The sequence below is a fragment of the Poecilia formosa genome, unplaced genomic scaffold (genome assembly GCF_000485575.1).
Source record: "Poecilia formosa unplaced genomic scaffold, Poecilia_formosa-5.1.2 Scaffold146, whole genome shotgun sequence".
Taxonomy (NCBI): Eukaryota; Metazoa; Chordata; class Actinopteri; order Cyprinodontiformes; family Poeciliidae; genus Poecilia; species Poecilia formosa.
In genome coordinates, this window is record NW_006800085.1 from 393,730 (window position 1) to 413,374 (window position 19,645).

The window sequence follows — 19,645 nt, forward strand, 5'->3', positions numbered from 1 at the left end:
TATTAGTTAGCCAGATGCACAAGAAAGTTAATATTATCAACCTCGTCTTGTGCCAGTCTTCAGATATAGAAGTCTCCACATTAAGTCATCTCACTTCGAAAACGTTTCTTTCTATGGATACTCTGGTTTAAACGTACACTAGCATGGTGTGTGTGGGATTTAATAAATGCTACTTGCCTTCAAAGATACAATTTTAATAAGTTTGTTGCTGATACTGACCTTGTGATAACATGGTATATCTTAAGCTGTTTGAGTTTTATCATGATAAAAATGGTTAAAAGTGGGTGGATGTAAATTCTTGAGATCTTAATTTTTTCCAACAATGATCTGCATTTTCAGCTTTTATTTACAAAAGAATGTAAGTTTTACACAAGCAGAAACTAAAACGGCATTTTGAAAAAGAGGTTTCTAACTCCATCATCCAGATATTTTATTGAAGGGAAGTGTGTGCTGCAGTTATTTTTCACCCCGGGGGCCATCAGTTTTGCTTGGCAACATAAGCAGTGCAATACTTTGCAGCATTGACCTGGTGACAAAGCAGCTATTCATCATCAGAACAGCGCATTGACATAAGCAGCTAATGAGGTCTTTGGTAAAGCTGAGCAATGGAAACTTTTAATAAGGAAAAGAGATGAATACAGGTGGAAAGAAGTATTGGATGACAAATTGTGCTTAGGGAGCATTTTATTAAAAACTGGACTTGAGTGGAAAGGTGTCCTGTAACTCTTTATTCTCTTTATTCAGTTTATAAGTGATTGATGATAGAAGGTTGTTGCCTTTTTTGTTAGAAATTGAGAAAACATTTTTATGTCCAGAAGCAGGTTAATTATCTGCTGTTTGCAACTTATTGGGAATGTTCTATTCTCTTAAGATCAATACACTGTGCGTTTTTTAGGATCTTCCCCATAAGGGAGATGATGTAGTTGTTCTAGAAGGTCACTTGGATTTTGCATCTTAAGCCAGTGGTTCCCAAACTTTTTCTCCTGGGCCTCCCCAGTGGTTTCCAAACTATTTCTTAGAGACTCCCTGTTATACTCAGACCCGGCTCCAGACCAACAAGGGGCCGGGGAATCAACTTTTTTGGGGGCAAAATTAATTGTAGCTGAAAATAGACAACAACAGCCTACAAGCTACTTGTTAACAAGCTTAAGGTGCTGTATTGATATTAGCTAGTCATCTTTTAGCTAACTTTACCTGCATCCAACAGCTTTACTCAACTCAGTCGGTTAGTTTGGGGGAAAAACTGTGAAAAGTTCTTTGCGTTTTGCTGGTTTGCTGCCATGATTCTAACACAAACCTACGTAGCTCCGCACAGCAGCAGCAGGTCTCCTTCACTGCCGCACAGGTGTAAACCCAGCGCGAGCGGTAGCGCTCATGTTGCGTTTAAAGGCGGCTCGGAAAAACAGGTTACGACATGTTAACAACGGATTAAACAGTTTTAACTGCTGATAAAAGTGACGGAGAACACAGATATGGGAAGTGTGGAAGCCCCTACTGTATCAAATTGACAGAGGAATAACAGAGAGTTGGCCATTCTAAGGTAAAAACCCAGCGCATACAGCGTTCATGTTTTATTTTTTATTTTTTTATCCTGATGGTTTCCCTTCCCCCCCCCGCCCTACAATGGCCACAGTTTGGGAACCTTTGTCTTAAGCTATAAACTATTTCTCTTCCCACCTTTCAGATAAGTTTCCCTTCATCGTTTTACTCTTTGGTAATTATCAAGCACACCGGTAGCAAAATATAAAAATTACAGGTTTTCTGATCTCATCCCAAATATCACCTTTCTGATCCACTTTGTTACAAATGATCAGACCTGAGAAAGCTAAATTCCCAATACCCATCTCTGCTGTACTGCTACTGATTTTTCAAAAACTTTGCAGCCAAATCGTGAAACTGTGATACAAGTTTATTGAAAACTGTAGCTGTACATGTTGTCTAATATTTGTGGAAACAAAATATGAAACATTGCACACTTAGAAGACGTGTTGTCAGAACGACATAGCTTTCTCGACCCAGTTAACCTCATCTAGGAGCAACATATTCATCTTCAAAAACTATGGCCAGTACAAGTTTTTTACTGCTATCAAGGAACACAGATAGAAGAAACTCAATCACCCTGAACATCATTGTTGTTCTTAAAAGCAAACCTTATAATACAGATGACTTCTTTTACATTTCAATAAACACGTTTGGAAACTCTAACATCTAATGTGACCAGGATTCCCAACAGAATACGTACAGGTTTTAGATTTTCACACCCCATTAAAAAAAAGTAGCTCCAGTGCAGTAGCTTCTTGCTACTGCACAAACTGTAAAATGTTTAAAGCTATGGGTTGACATCTCTTCATGACAGAAAACATTGCTTTGCTTTGGAATGGAGTTGAGAGCCTTGAAAACAGAAGCTCCTGTCAGCAGCTGAAGGGGGCAGTGATAAGATAAGAGAGCTGGTGAAAACTGGGTGGTGAAAAGCTGACAAACAGACACATATTTACAGCAAATAATGTCCTTAGGAGGAAAAAAAGGGGGGAGAGTGAGTTGAGCAAATGGTGAAGAGAACAGAAAAGGGGACAAAAATGGGAAGAATGAGCAAAGGACAGACACACAGTTTCAGATTTGACGGGACCCCCTACCAAGGCCCACAGGGGAGTGCAGTTATTTCAGGAATAGATCAGTGGAGAAGAAAAACAATGACAAACATCCATACTGGATGGGCAGCACGTACAAGAGAGAATAAAAAGGAATAAAGAGAATTTAAGATTAGATCAAAGCCAGAATCTACTTTCACAGAATTACGCTGTAATTTGTGGGGCTTTCAAAATACTTGTGGATTTCTGAAATTCAATCTCCTTCCACGCTTGGCCTGCTGTTGGCATCCTGTCGGCACCTACTCCCATTCCTTTCTACTTTAAAGTAAAACCAATACAGTTCAGAAGATGAGAAACGGGCTGGAACTCTCTACACTGGTTTTCAAGCGAGTGTTTTTATTGACAGGTTAGTTTCAGCCAAATTGAGTTAGTAAACTTGTGTGTAAACCGTATGTACTAAGGCGGCACCTTTTAAACTAATGAGGTTAGATGCCAACGGATTACAGTAATTCTTATTCACGCTCTTGGCAAACAGTATTGTAACTGGGTTATGTGAGCACACAAGTAGACAAACAAAACCAAAATGGTGTCAGTTTGCTTTGTGCACATCCCAACTGCTGAATGGAGCTGAAACGAAAATAGAAACATGAGTCATGTAAGTTTAATTCAAAGGGAACTGAACCCAATAATGGGTCTTCCTCTTGTCTCTCTTACTCAAAGGGCAAAACTGTGTAGTTGTTGACTTATGTTTGTCCTGTCAACAGATTTTTCCCTCCTGGGCTTTGGATCTCTGTAGCTTCTCCAGAGTTACCATGGGCAGTGTGGTCCCTTTTCCAGTTAATGTGCTCCTTGCCCAGTTGGTTCAGCTAGTAGGTATTTGTACATATACACAGATTAATTGATTTTAATACATCTTCTCAACTTTTATTAAAGTTACAATTTTGCAGATTCAGAAGACCAAATTCATCACTTTGTTCTGATATTTGGCTAACATTTAAATTTGGAGTCCATGTAGGTATGGAATGGATAAATGAATCTGGGTTGTATTTAGTCAAGTCAAGTGGGTTCCACACAATGGGAAAATATGAAAAAAATAACCAATCAGTGCATATCCAGACTGTGTTTGCCAAAGAGAGTTGACAGTTTGTACTTTTATTATCACTGTTTATGCTTATTTTCTTGTTACACTACCATGTCCTGATAAAGGAAAGCACATTTTGTGGAAGAGAATATCCATCAATACAAGGGAAACTTTACTTCCCAACATGTGAAAAATAGTATAATAATAGAAGTATGGTTTTATCTATAAAAGTCTGGCAAGCAGGTATGTTGGCACAGCTACTCATGGCTCCGTTTGAAAGGACTTAGAATTCAAGTTGTTCTACTCCAGCCCCAGAGACAGATGAAAGAAAATCAAACACACTCACCTCCAAAAATTGATTAGAAATAAATTATACTTTAGAGCTGCAATAAGGAGGTTTACAGAGTAGAGGGCAAATATACTTACTGACCACTTAGTGCTTGTTAACAGAAACACCTAATCAACTGATCACCTTGCAGCGGCACAGAGCATTTAGTTATTTCAAAGTTTTGAAGACAACTTGGTAAAGCTCAACCTGAGCATTTCAGTGAGGAAAAAAGGAAATTTAAGGCAATTTGAACATGACAGTTACTGATACCAGACAGGCACGTGTGAGCATTTCAGGATTTTCACACACAACCATCTCTGACTGTAAAAGAAAGAAAAAAGAAATCAGTAAGCCAAAGTTGGGAGACAAATATCTTGTTTTTGTTGGAGGTCGGAGTATATTGGTAAGACTGGTTTGATATGATAGAAAGGAAGCAGTAGTTCAAATAGCTACTTATTCCAGTCCAGGTATATGACATTCTGTCTTTGAAAGCAGGTTGAATCTTGAAGCAGATTGACTCTCGTGGCAAAACACCACACCAGGTGCTACTCCTGTCGGATGACAACAGGACACTGAGGCTATAATTCACACAGCCTAACAAAAATTGAAAGATGGCAGACTGGAAAAAGATGTTACATCGTCTGAAGAGTCTCAATTTCAGCTGCAGCGTTCACATAATCAAGTCAGAATTTCAAGAAAGCATGAATCCATCCGGGATTGTATCCACCGTTCATGCTGGTGGTAGTGATGAAATGGTGTGGTAGATATTTTCCTGGCACACTTGAGGCTCCTTGGACTCAGAATTGCATATTGTTGCTGACTACATCCATCCGTTTTATAACATAAGTGTACTCGTCCTCTGATTGGCTTCAGCAACTAGGGTATTGCTCCAATACAAAGCTTAAATAATCTAACACCAGCTTTTTGAACACATCAATAATTTCAGTGTATTCAACGGCCTCTATGTCACCATATATTAGTCCAACAGAGCACATATTAGGATATGGTAGAATAGCAGAGTTGCATCATTCATGTGTAAGGATGAACTAAATCTGAAGACTGATCAAACTATGCAGATATGAATGTAGTTTGCTCTGAAAATAAAATGTGGTCCAACCCAATACCAGCAATGTACACGTAATCAAGTAGCCTGTGAATGGACTGGTGATAAAAGAACATGATAGAACCTGCATTTTCTGGTTTTGAATATTATTACATAAATGTCAAAGTTATGTAGTAACAAGTAATTTTTGGTCATTTCATAAATGTCAAAAATATGCAGGAACTTGTGTTTGTTGTTGTTGTTTTTCTCCAGAGCATGAGTGAAGTAGAGCCTCCCTTCAGACGTAGAACTTTCCAAAGACATCATTGTGACTCCATTATCAGCAATGCCTGCTGCTAGCTGTATTCAATCTACATGATAGCCAAAAGCTACACTAGTTAATGCTCCGTCGCAGCCCTCATAACACGAAACCAATAAACAAAAATAAAGCTTCATATTTAAGCAAAACTGTAAGTAATCTATCAGGTTATGTTAGGAAAGAACACTAGAAGGAAAAAGCAGTAATCAACATAATTTGTGCAGATTGGCTCTGGTGCCCTGACTCCATTTCCATGAAGGCCTACATCTTATTCCTGTCTTGGTCATGTTCCTGGCTCCTCAGCAGATTGCTGTGCATATCGTCTTCCTTGATGAATCATCTGATATTTTGCAAATTTAACAGGATATTTGTCTACCATTATGAAAAACTTTAAGCATATTGGAGTCTAAAGTAAAAGCAAATGCTGGAGTCACAAGTTTTAATGCGTTTTTATTTATTCATGTCTTATAATACCAGAGTGAAGATGTCTTCCAGTCCCTACTGAAGAAAGGCAACGTCACAGCTTGATGCCACCACCTCTTGGTACCGGCTGGGTTTCTGACAATCCAGTAGGCAACACACACAAATGTAGACAATATTATCAACTACAGTATATTGCTGTAAACCCCCAGCTGCTCTGTCAGCTTAGTCACATTTTAAATGGTGTGAGCTTCTCACTTACTTGAAATAATGAGTTTTTCACAGCTCGCAAAGTTGTCATCCAGAGAGATACTTATTGAGACGCAATTAATGAGTGTATTTTTGTACAAATGATTTTTTTTTTCAAACCAAGTGGAGTTTAACCTTTGTGACTTGTGTAAAAACATCAGAATAGCAAAACATATTTAATATTGCTAAAGAACAGATCAAAAGAGGGGAAAATGGTAAACCACATCCATGAGAGGGCAGATATTTTCAAAACTGCAAAGGCATTGTACAGCATAGACTAAAGTTGAAATTACTTTAGTACTAAAAAATACCTCCAATTAAGATATTTACTAAAGTCGGGTGTTTAACTTGACCTTTTAGTCTGCATATCTTTCATTATGGTGAGATGAAGTATTTGAAATGTAACTTAGGATCTTTAACTATCCGTCACAGATGTGCGCAATTCATTATTGCAAGCACCCTGTATTTAATTTACTTCCAGCAGTGCGGCGTATGCTGGGGGTTCGGTTTAATTCCTGATCTCAACAAAAGCCCCTCGCAGGATCTCGGCAAGCACAGAACATGAACCAAAAGTTCCCCTCAGAGAGTCTGCAGGTGTGGCCTGCTGCAGATGAAGCAGCAATTAGCAACAATTAGCAGCTAGTGTTTACAGGCGACGCAGTGACTCACAGCCTGACTGAAAGGGATATTTTAATTGTTATTTCAATAAAAGGTAAGAGTAGAAATCACTAAAAGCGAACACAACTTGGAAACTTTATCTAACCTTTTATTTGGAAATCACCAATTGAACAATTGCCTATTAAACACTCTGACTTCAAGTCAAACTTCTTTAAAATTTACTGGACATCTGTGCCTTTCATCCTAATTTGACTGATATAAAATAAGTCAGGTTTGTGAACTGATTTGCTCGCACACGCCTGTTTGGATCATTTCACAAATTGTCTATGGGCCTGCGATGAGGAGTTTGTGATGGTCACTCCAAAACATCGAATCATTTCCATGAGCCATTAGACTTGTGGGTTTGATTTTGCAAAGATAAAGTAATATAAGAAGTATTCTAACTTTAAAGTAAAATTTATTGTGTTTACACACACATGCTCTTCATGCTTTTTTTTAAATATATTTTATATCCTCCAAAGTGCATATATTTACAGTTAATATAACACTGTGAGCATGCAAAGCCAGTCAAATTTGTGCACAGAAACTTGGCCAATAAATCTTATTCTGAATCTAAAGTTAGTTCAAAGTAATGAAGTCATCCTTTAACACAAATTCTTACATTTCAAATGTGTTTAATGAAACTGTGCACCTTCATAAATGATTCAAACATTGTTGGTCGGACTGTAATGATATGCACTGTCATCACAAACTTGTATGTACTCGGCGATATGGGGAAATCACCTTGTTTTGGGCGAGGGTGTTGAGTCAGTTTTGTGTGCGATGTTAACTGAGAGCACAGACCGCAGTGTTGACAAACCAGCTAATTAACTGTTCAGCTAATGAGCCTAAAAGGAAATTGAGGCCTAATATAAGGTAATGATCTGTCAGGTTCAAATGAAGCAGAGATTGTTAGATTTGAACCCAAGTCTGTGCATGTGAAGTACAAGAGCTGTAACTTGGGAGAAAAAAAATGCAACTCATAATTTTATATTCTAGGGAAAAAAATTAGTTTAATGTAATTTCTCACATAATTAATTGAAATAGCCTTTTGTCTGTTCCGTTTCCTGCCATGAGGTTAAGGATACATTGTACTTGTTATGAAAACTTCTACTGACTAGGTTTGAAAAAAAAAATGCATTTTTTAAATGGAAGCAAAGATTTATGAAATCTTGAACTCAATTTGAACTGTGCTGCCCTAACGGCACCAAAAACAGTTTTCTTTAAGGAAAAATATCTGTTGTTTTTCCTTGCAAAATATTAGACAAGTTGACAAAAAATTAATTATTAAATTGAAAAATCAGCTTAGAAAGAACATGTAAAAAAGCAGCATCAGTTGTGTATAGAAAAAGAGTCATAAGACATTTTCATACTGGTTGTTTAAGTCTGAATTGATGTTAGAAGAAGAGAACGCTTGGTCAAAGCTGACTTTCCTGTGTGAAGCTAACGGTAGCATCCCAAGCTGAATCAAAATATGTTTGGAAGACTTGGAGAAGCACAGATATTTTTGTTTGACATCTTACATCAAAGGAAAATTATCCCGAGTTTGATGAAAACATTTTTGAACTGGAAACATTTAAAGCAAAACATGGAAAATGTTCATATTTGACAGTCAACGAAAATATTTTCCCTGGAAAAAAAAAAAAACTTTTTCATATTAATGCAAAGCTTTTATTTGCAACACATTTCCATGCAGTGGTTTGCTAAACACCATTTCATATTAAAACGGTGGACCAAGAATATTATATTTTGTGTCTTCTAGACATGGGGCACACAGTCCCCCAATGTCAAATGTGTAGCAATGATTCTGCACATTTTAGCATCAATAGTACTTTCAATTTCTTAGTCCCTCTACTACTACAAAAGTATTTATAGATTTTATTATTACCAATATGCTGAGATTAGTGCTCCAATTATTTCTAACGAGCTGCAAAAATATTTACATACTGTATTTTGTGTTTTTGGTTATCTGATTACTGTGTTTTTGGTTTGATATTGCATATTCCATTTGTTTGATTGGGACATAGTGGATATTATTGTTTTTCAACTTTGCATTTCTCACTTCCAAATGGCATATATGTGCAATAACGGAATTTGGGGCTCAGAAAATATATATTATAATAGTCTACATATGATAGGAAAATCCCAAAAATAACAGGTCAACATCATAAAATAATTATTCATCTGAAGAGTTTAAAGAAAAAAAAAAGCAGGTCAAAAAAACATGGGAAATGTTACAATAATACCATCATGAACACCATTGCAATTTAATTGGTCCAAACAAATATGCTATTCATGAAAACAATACTGGGGGGAGAGTATGACTTTAGGTTAAATAGCTTAAAAAGCCTGAAGAACACAATATTTAGAGGAAAATTATAGTCTTTCATTCCAGAGTGATTCTTTGATTCGTAGTTTCCACAACTACTCTATGTTTAGTGGAAACTAATAATGTGGAAATTGCTTCCCTCCACTGTGAATAGCCAATGTGATTATAGCTTGATTTGGATGAGCCATTTTCATCTTTGTGAAGTGTAAAGGTGAGTTAACGGTTAATTACAGTCCACATTATCATGCTGTAGAAAATATTCCAATTTCTTTCCCATTGTACTCAGCAGGATATGCCTTTTTCTGCAAAAATAGGTCCATTAAATGAGAGATTGTGAGGCTACTCCCCTTTGTGTGTGTCTGAATGCACCAAACATCCCATATTTCAGTTTTTTTAAGGAGTGTGAAAGAAATACTAAAGACATTAGTTCGCAGAGTTCAGCTCATATCTGTGCAAAAGCTTTCTATGTGCCGCAGCCATATGAGTTTTTGTCCCAGGAGCTGCCCTTAGTCAAGAAGGTGCGTGATGCCCTGAAAAGCTCTGACACGTGTGTACAAACAGATTCTCTTTCAAAACACACGCCGGTTGCATCCTGCTACTTCTGTTTCTTTGTACGAGATTTTTGACTGGATCTCATTTATCGCTGCCTGGGCCTTTCGAGACTACCAACTCCTCATCCATTTCCCCTCACGCCTTATCGGTTTCTTTTTCACACTTTTATCTGTGCAAGTATCCTTTTTATGTTTACTACTTTACTTTATTGTTGTTTTCACCTTTGCCTCTCATTTAAATAGATCCTTTCTGTAAACACATTCTCATTTTATTCAAAAGCAGTGTCTTGAAATGTTACTGAGCGGTAATGAAATTCATCAGACCTCGCCTAACTCATTTCAGATTGCTATGTGGAGGGACTCTATATGTATTTATCACTTTATTTCCAGAGTTAGATTGTCTAGAAAGCAATCTCATGAATGAACTCATGTGCATAAGGCTCATGTGTCTTTAGCATGACAATGAATTTGAAATGCATGTCCAACCCGTGCTGTAGATGCAGCTACTTTAAGTAGACCAAGCCATAATAATGTCATAGATCATCACGGTTCAAACTGAGACTCGATGTCCACAACGCCATCTGAAAAACACATGAACAATAAGCAATTCAAAATTATTTAACTGCGGAAATAAAATCATATAAGCCTGGTTAACTAGAAACATGCCAGTGATGGGGAGGGGGAATTGATGACTTCCAATTTTCTTCTGTTTACATGTTTTTATTTAAGGATGATGTTAGCCTAAATTTATTCATTTTAATTTTGTTTGGAAATGTGTGGGAATCACTATCATTCCCTAGTTCAGGATTTTTTGGAGAAATTGGGTGAGGGGAACAATGTGGAGTAAAAACACTAGCCCTCAGCATAAGAAATCCTTGCACTTTGTAGCCTTGGGCAGTATTACACTGAAGGTCCCACTAACCCCCCCCCTCATTTCCTAGAGGCTTCAAACTAGGAATGATGATTGCTTGGACTTCTCCTGGCACAGTGCAGCTCCTTGTTTTTCTTTCCATTCTGCCCTCCGTCCTGCACCTCGTCTGTTGGCTCCTGTAATGACTCAATTTCCCTGGTAGCATTCCTTGCCCTCCGGGATCAATAAAGTTAATCTCATGTTGCCTTACCTTATCTCGACTTGGATCCCAGCCTCATTAAGACGAGCTGAAACTTTTGCCACATGGTGGCTGGATAAATGTTGGCCTAGAACTGATAAATGAGGACAGAGCCTTAAATTTGGTGGTGGCAGTTCTGTTTTTATATACAACTCTTGATTTGGAAATCATGCCAGATGCACCAATAACTTGTAAGGACATTTTTCCGAAGCCATTAGTTTTCCCAGTGCATGCTGCAAAATGGGGCATCTCCTCGATTGACTGGTAGCAGGCAGCAATCAGTGATGAGGGGGAAAAAATGTATTCGCTCTGACAGTGTGTGTTTCGTTGTCACAAGTCTATTCCTGTTTAAGTACAAGAAAAAGAAAGATGCCAAGCTTTTTCTGTTTCTATGCAAATTATGCTTTCAAAAAAAGAGGACAAAGCACCGCTGCTCAAACCTTGAGTTTTATTTTAAGGTCAAAACTATCTTTTCCTCATCCAAAATGTGCACATTGCCATCTTCAAAGCCGTGCTCCTTGTCCTTGAGATGTGAATGAACTATTGATTCTTGACCTGAAAAGTTTGCTCTTCTTTGTTGGGGCAGCAGCTCCGTTTGTGTAGCTGCTGTTAAGTTGCTCCAGTGTTGAGGTCTTAACATTCCTGGCTGCAATGGACTGCATTCACAACACGGCTTGTTTTCCGGTGTTTTTCTCCCTGGGAAAACTGTTCTCTGCCTGAGTGTTGTCAGGTTTAAAAAGCACTAATAATATGCTTGGAGAAAAATATTTCTTATAGTTTCTCAGATGTCACAAGTAGATATGAAAGGACAATTTTCTTCCACTTCTTTTCGTCTTTAGTGAACCTAGTCAAGTATTTTTATTTTTATTTTGAAAACCTTGATGCTGTAGCATAGGCCCTAGTAGTGTATCCAAAAGCATAAAGTGCTTCTTGTGACATTTGTGTTCCTTGCCTTTCACTTCCTTTCAGGTTGGGCAATAACACTGTGCTTAAGGTTAGGTCATGTGATTTTCTCTTATTCCTCACTCTACTTCTGTTCTGGTCAGTTCCCGTTTGGATTACTGTAACTCACTTATGTTTGGCTTTCCACATAAAACACGTCATAAATTACAACTGGTGTAAAATTCAGCTGCCCTTTAATCCGTCATATCACGGCAATTCCACAGCAGCTCAATTGGCTTCCCATTACATATCACATCACACCAGCTATATAATACCCCTCCTCACCTTCAAAACCGAACCCTTCCAGACCCCTCGCATTGCTACACTCGCCCGCACACTCAGATCCTCTTATTCTGTTCATCTCACTGTCCCCCCGGACCACCTTGTTACCAAAAGGAGCAGAGCAGTGAGCCGCTCTGCTCCCCAGCCCTGGAATTCACTCCCACCTGATCTCCTGTAACACACACTCACACACTGCCACATTTCAGATCCAAACTCATCAGTTTTAACTAGCTTACACCCCCTGACCACAGCTGCGCTGTCTTATTTAAATGCTACTTTTGTATTTCTTTTATTTTGTCTTATATTATTGATCCTGTTTTTATGCTTAATGATGCAAGGGGACCTTGAGGGTCAAGAATCACTTCTGACAAATATGTAAAATATGTGCATTGCTTATTATGTACCCTATTTTGTACAGGCTGTATATAAGTCTATTGCTACAAGCATTCTTTAGAACAAGACCGGTCAACCTTCATTAGCACAGACAAAGAATCTGCATAGCATAACATGATATTAGGTTACATTATCATTGAGTCAGTGCTGCGTAATTTGAGTAACATCAACTGGGTTCAGTCACAAATACACAATTCTTAAAGTATCAAGCAGTTTAGTGTGTAAAAGTGACATAATTTTACAATGTAGATATATATATATATTTTTTTTTTTTCCAGTGACATTTGTGGAATGGGAGGTGCATGGCTCCACTAAAACCTGCTAGAGAAACATGCAATGAGATTCTCATTTTAAAACCTGCTTTGATATTCCTGTGTTTACAGCTTGCAAAGATGCTTTTTAAAGGCTTGGAGATAAAGTATATTTGCTCATCTCCAATTCTACCTTGCATGATCAGTGTCTCTTTTTTTGTGTTTGACCTTGTCTCTTTTTGGCTCATTCCCACCATCACAGCAATAAGTCAAGGAGGCTAATTAACCTCCCACCTACACACACAGACATACACACACAAACAGTCATGCATCTCATCAGCATGATTGCTGTCTTTTGAGTGCAAATGCTGCACAGCGCTTCTCGGGTCAAACAAACCTTGCCCTCTTGTCTTGGTGCACAGTCAAGCAGCCTAATCTCCCACCTCCAGCTTCCCATGCAAAGTCAACACTGGCTGCCTTCTTCATTTACCTTGTTAGCTACCTGACAGTAGGTTGACTGGCCCGCAGCTGAACAGCTTTAATGAGCAGAGGGCCTCGTTAGCACCATGCGGATGGCTGGAGACAAATGAGCTTGTTAAGTCCAGGCCATGCATATTCTTAATTAGCCTTTTGTAGTGTGCTTGATGGTACAGCCGTTCGTTCGGAAGGTGTATATGGGAGAAAGGGTGCTTCATGGAACATATTCTTGAATAATATCCCAGAGGTTGGTGGGCTGGATTTAGCTTTTAATCTTTATTTATGCAGGGTTATTTAACTAAGAGGCAACCTGTGTTTTACAGGAACGCCCTAATCATGATCACACCACTAATCACATATGAAAACTATCCAGTCTGAAAACACAGTTGGAGACAATCCAGCTCTCGTCCTGGTTGTAAGGTAGAGAACTACAATTGTTCCCACCTCCTGAGCTTTTTCGTGTTTTGTCAAGTTATAATTGCAAACCTCTTTAGAACTTTATGCGACGGGTTCACACAAAGTAAACACCAGCCGCGAAGCAGGAGAAAACGATTCTTGGTTTGCAATATGTTGTGCCAAAAAACTCTGAATATCGGCATTTAATTAGATCAATTGACTCTGAAAATATGATCCAGTACAACTAATTGTCTTCTGGGGTCACCAAGTTAGTTAATGGGGTACATGTAATGTTTTGTGCAAAAGGATATATTTCAGGATTACTTTTTGTAGAAAAGTTTAAACCACATATATTTTTGTCTTTACTTCACCATGACTTGCAGCATTTTGTTGGTTCATCAGATAACATTTGTTAAAGCCTATGGTTGTAATGTGACAAAAGGAGTGTGAACACGTTTGAAAGGTGCAGTCTGCGTTTTGTTCTGACTTTACTTCCAACTCCTGTTATCTAGAGGATTGAACACAATAAATGAGAATTCTGTTGACCTCCTCATAGACGGACAGTTAGTTGGATGGACGACTTTATTGATCCCAAGAGGTAAAGTTTTAGGAACAAATTGAACCCTGGAAGAAACATAGAAAGAATGTAGTTGTAAAAAAGTAAATGTTCTATATCTGGGTCTTTAAATGGACTGCATAGTAGAAATTTAACATTTCTGTGCACATGAAATTGTGAATGAAGCTCAGCTCTATCTGTATTTAAAAAAAAAAGAATACATCTGCAGCAGATTATCTCTTTTGTTTGGAGCCATGTCTTGGGGCAGAGACATCAGAGCCAAAGATTCACAGACAAGATGATGGGAACACATTTCAGTCTTTTGCCTTTAGTTTGATTTTTATCCAGTATTTGTATTGCTGAATTATGCGTTGTTTTGCCAAAGTTATCAGAATCCTTACCATTATCGTAAATGTTTTTTGTAAAACAGATGTCCTCGGAGAAAAAGACTTAATGTAATTACTGGTGTAGATAAAATAATAACAAATGAAAAGAGTAAGCTCTGTATTATAGTATTTTGTGGAGCTCTAAGAGAAAATGGGAATGTTGAATAATAATGAAGAATACAGGATGGGCTCTCAGCAATGTAGCGATTAGATATTGGGGTATAATCAGCTATTGACCCCTTTATCTCTTCTTATCCTTCCCTGCGGTGGCTTCATTAAATGACTCACCAAATTACTTTGTAATAGACACATTTTTATATATTTAAACTCACACTTACAGCCATAGAGTCATATTTCAAAACTATGCTTTCCAAACTTACCAGGCTGTAGTTGCTAAATGATGTCAGAGTCCAGTTAAACATTTAACTTTTACTGAATGCTTTGGTCATTTATATTGACTAATCTAACTTGTAAAGTAACAAGGAATATTAAAAGAAACAAACAAAATAACTCAATGACAGTAAAAACCAATTCATTTTTCAAATTATATTGTTCAGTTTTGTTTTGAGTAGCCTGATTGTGACTCAAAATTAATTCAGAAGCCTGATGTGCCCCTTTTATGTATTACCACACTGCTGTGCCAGGGAAGCTGATATAAAAAGACTGAAATTCATGGGTTTTTGATAGTGTGGTACATCAACCTCATTAACATGGTTGACATCATTTTGGAGAGATAGTGATAAATCACAGCAGAGGAAAAGCCAGTAATTGGCTCCCTATGGTAATTAAAGAGTGGACCTTTGAAGCAAATAATCATATAAATCCCTAATACTTTGCCAAGATAACACTGGAAAACAATCTGTTCCCCCTACTCCATCTCAAATGTGGGCAAATTGATGGTTTATTTCTCTTTGCTGAACAAATAGAGAGATTTTTTTTCCCCACACAGGGGACGGCCTAGATGAGGCCAAAGCTCAAGAGGCAGGAAGTAAAGAAAGTGGGGAGGGGGGGACAGTCTTAACCAGAGACTGCAAAATATTATGTCCAATATCAAATTGTGACCCCATGTGCTGTGCATGAAAAGAGCAAAGACAAAACTTATTCACAACATTCTTAGACTCCAAACACGAGGGAGTCTAAGACAAAGCTGGTTAAACCGAAATGTTTTTATCTATTTAAGAGTCGGCTAACAAAAGTTTTAATAGCAAAATGTTCCAAAGCCTTCATGCCACAGGCTGAAAGGTGATGTCTGCCCTAGACTTTTATCTTTTTTTCAGAAAATATGTAAATTCTTCATGCAGACTACGACTGAAGACTAAACATAAGTGTTTTTGTTTAGAATATGGTATAAATATTATGGAACTTGGTTGTTCAGAGCTCTGCAGTTGAGTAAAAGACACCTAAAAGTGATACTATACATGGGAACTATAGTACAGAGCAGAAAATAGGAAATAGGATACTTACAAGACTTTATCAGAGGGGTGATAGTATTTTGAATAGATGATTTATTAAATCGGGTATAGAAGGAATTGTGAAAATTCTAGCATGATGTCAGAAATGCAAAAATAACTCAATTTTAATAAGAGATGATATATAATGATTGTGAAATATTAGCAAAGTTAAAGCATTCATAAGATGAACTAAAACACACTGAACCATCAGATATTCCGCAATTAGAAAACTAGAGTTAGCTGCAGCCCAAAAAGGAGTAATAAGGGGCCGACTGATTCTTCAATGCAATTTGGGCAGAGGTATAATCATGGTCTCAGTCTTGTTGGCATTTAAGACAAGATCGTTGTTGGAGCTAGTTCACGGTAAACAATGGCACACACTAAATAATCTATTCTACAGGCACGACTGAAAACACCGAGTTTCCTTTACATGGAATCCAATAGAAAGAGCAGAAAACCTCAGTCGAGTCTGACAGAAAAATGTATAAATAAAATGTCATGTCTCAAGGAAAGTAGCCACATGTTTTAGAGCAAGTGTTATTTTACCCATTCACATAAAGCAAAAATAAAACTTCCCAATAGAGAGAGTTGGGCAGTAAATCAATGAAAGATGGAGGGAATGATACTTGACCATTTTTCTTATAAGGACAAGTAAAAAAAAAAAAAAACTCTGTGGCCCTCCAGTATTTACTGGGGCCTCAGTAAGAACTACCCAGGCAGACTTTTGTAATTTTAAACATTTTGGTAAGCCAGAGCCAAAAATATTGAGTTAAATATCTGAATCTTATTGAAACCAGTGATTTTTTTTTAAAAGATGTTCTCATTTCATTAGTAACTTACAGTGTTAAATTAATAAGTTGTATATTATACTAAATAATTGATAATGAGACTCCGTTGCAATTTTCATGGCTAATTGATAAAGCAATTAGCCATCTGTTGATGAAACTGATTGCTAAACACATGCTGACTGCTGTAAACTGAAGACACACACCGAAAAAGCTCAGAGGACACAGACTCACAGCTGTCACCACAAGTTTTATTTTACACTGAGTGCTTGTGTATGTATTTGTCTACATAATCACCTCAAAATGAGAATTTGCCATGCTTTTTTTTTTGTTGTTGTTTTTTTATAGGCGACCCAGCAAGATGTGAGCTTTTGGAAGAGTTTAGAATAACTGTTTATGTGTGTATCAAGTGTTGCCATCTGGTCTTCCTGTTTTAGGGCAGCATGTGTGTTATGTAAATGAGTTTCAGTCAACAGGGCAGTTCAGTCACCTGTGACGAAACCATCTGATCACCCTACTTAACACTTACAAGAGTAAATATTATTGATTAACTTCAACCTGGAACACTGTGGAACATTTACGGAGAATTAAAGGAGTCTAATGGGAAGCAAAAGTGGCATAGATATAATTTAAAAGTTATGGAATCCAGTATACATGTGCATATGGTGTACCTTCCTCCTGTCCCCACAAAAATTGAAATAATCAACCTCCAACTGATCTAGCCAAGCTGCACCAAAGTTTTTCAAATCAAACCAGAACCCACACTGATGCACAAATTTGTCGTCTTTGAAACAGTTGGATTAAGGTTTTTCCTGCTGAGTGATTTTCTTTCATTCAGAAATCAACAAAGCGGGCATACAAAAAGTGTCTCCAAACTATTAGTCAGCATTCAAACTGGAGTTAAAGAGAAGCCTTAGATAATCAGTGACACCTAGCAGTTTCAACCAGGAAAGAAGGATGCCTGTCACTTTGCTTGCTGTATGTCTCATGGGTGGTAGTGTGAGATATAAAGACAGGTTAGAGGAAACATTCCATAAGAAGCCAAATGAACATCAAAGTCAACTGAGCAAAAGCATTAATGTCACGTTTGACATGCAAATCCTAGCCTGAAGGTAACAACAGAAAAGATGAGCCAAGCTGGGTGTGATGTATGGAATTCAGAAAAGTTTTCCTCAGACACTTGACATTTTTCCAGGCTTTAGTTTCCACATTTCAAATGGCACGTCTCAACCAACAGAAATATGCAACAGAAGGCATCAGAGTGGTCATCTGTCAAGTTATCCGGTTCTGGTCTTTCGGTTGAGTGATGCTATGGTCATGTTCTGAACTGAGATTCAGTTAGGCAAGTCTTTTTCAGTCGTAGCCTCCTGGCAACCCTTTCCTGTAGGAACACCTGTATGAGCTTTCAATGATGTCTCAGTCTGATATTGATAAGTTGGTTTTCTGAGATCTCTTCTCTCCACCTATTGAGCACCATTAAATATACATGTTTCTATTCAGTTTATTCACAGAATGATAGATTTTAATAGTGTATGTATAAATATTTCGAGAGCCTGTGGTCCGTCAGTGGTGAATTATTTTGAAAATATGGATATTGTGCTCGTTCCTTTTTCTGTTGATGCATTGTGGTTTTTGTAGATTGACTCCTTGTTGTTGCCTTCCAACCCAATTCTGCTTGATTCCAATTTCCCTTCAATGCTCCATCTCTACTTTCTCCCATTGACATGAATTTCTCTGGAAGAATTGAAACCAGACTCGATGTATTGAGCAAAGCGTAGAACAAGTTTTATTTTTATTTTTATTTTATCAGGCTACACATGTTCTGGTGTTTGGCAAAACTATGATTGGTTCTAATTTGGAGGCCACCCTCCATCCAGGTAGGAAGAATGAAGCATATTCTGTCTTCAGCACTGAAGAAGTTATGTGTCAAGTTTTGCAAAGTCTACTCCAATGAAAATTTAATTGTAAAATAATGTGACTATTTTCCAAACATGTGTTTGAAAATTTATTTAGACCTGTCTTAGCAGTGGAAGCTTTTAAAGTAATTGTAAGTGCAACTTATTTAGATATCAACTCTTGTCGCAGTGAGAAGCGGCGGGCTAATGAATGACTCGAATGTTATCATTTCCTAATCCATCTTTAATGATCTACTTGACATTTTGCTATGAATTTTCCATCATATTCCTTGGAGTCACCCAGAAACTGCCATCTCTGCGTGCCTCTTACAACTTTCATCAGGTTTCTTTTGTTCCCACTCCCCAACTTGGTTTAGTCTGTAGTTTCTCCTTTTCCTTTATCTTTTATTACCTCTGAGTCGGTAATGTCCGCTTTCAGTTATTTTCAGTTTCGTAGATCCTCTTTTCAATTTGTTTTGCCGTTTTATTCCCACTTGTTCTCTGTCATTTCTCTGATCAGCTCTCACTCAGCACCTCTCTCTTACCCCTCCAGGCAGCCAATTAATTTTGTTTAGTGCTAATTCCTCATGAGCACCATGTAGTGGCAGCTCAGTGGGAGGATCCATACGGATTTAATGTGTTTATTAAAAGTTTCACTGCAGGTCGATTTGAGAATTCTCCCCCTCGGTGCTTCATTTCTATCTCTGTCAGCGGGACAATGCTCGGCATGTGTTTGTTTGTGAAGTCTCAGTGTCTGAATTCCTTGGGGCAGCTGCTTGGTAAATGATTTTCAGTGACTGTGACATGTTTGGTGGTTTGAAGCGAAATAGGCAGTCACAGGTGGTTGGGAAACAAAGGATTTAGCCTCTGAAAAATATCCACAAATAATGATTTAGTGTAACCCTTGCGTAATTCAATTTATTGTTATTTAACTATGTACAGCTGTCTGACGAGCATCAAGGAGAAACGTTCATTCAGTCTGCAGGGAGCGTTTCTTTATCACCTTCTACCTAAGATACAAACCACTTAATCAGTGTTTTTTTACGTTTTGAACCAAGTAATTTTTGTATTATTTTGCATTGTTGTATGCAATATTTTTTCCACAATGGAAGGTTAACTACTCACACTTTTTGGTGAGTATTACTTTTAGATTAGGTT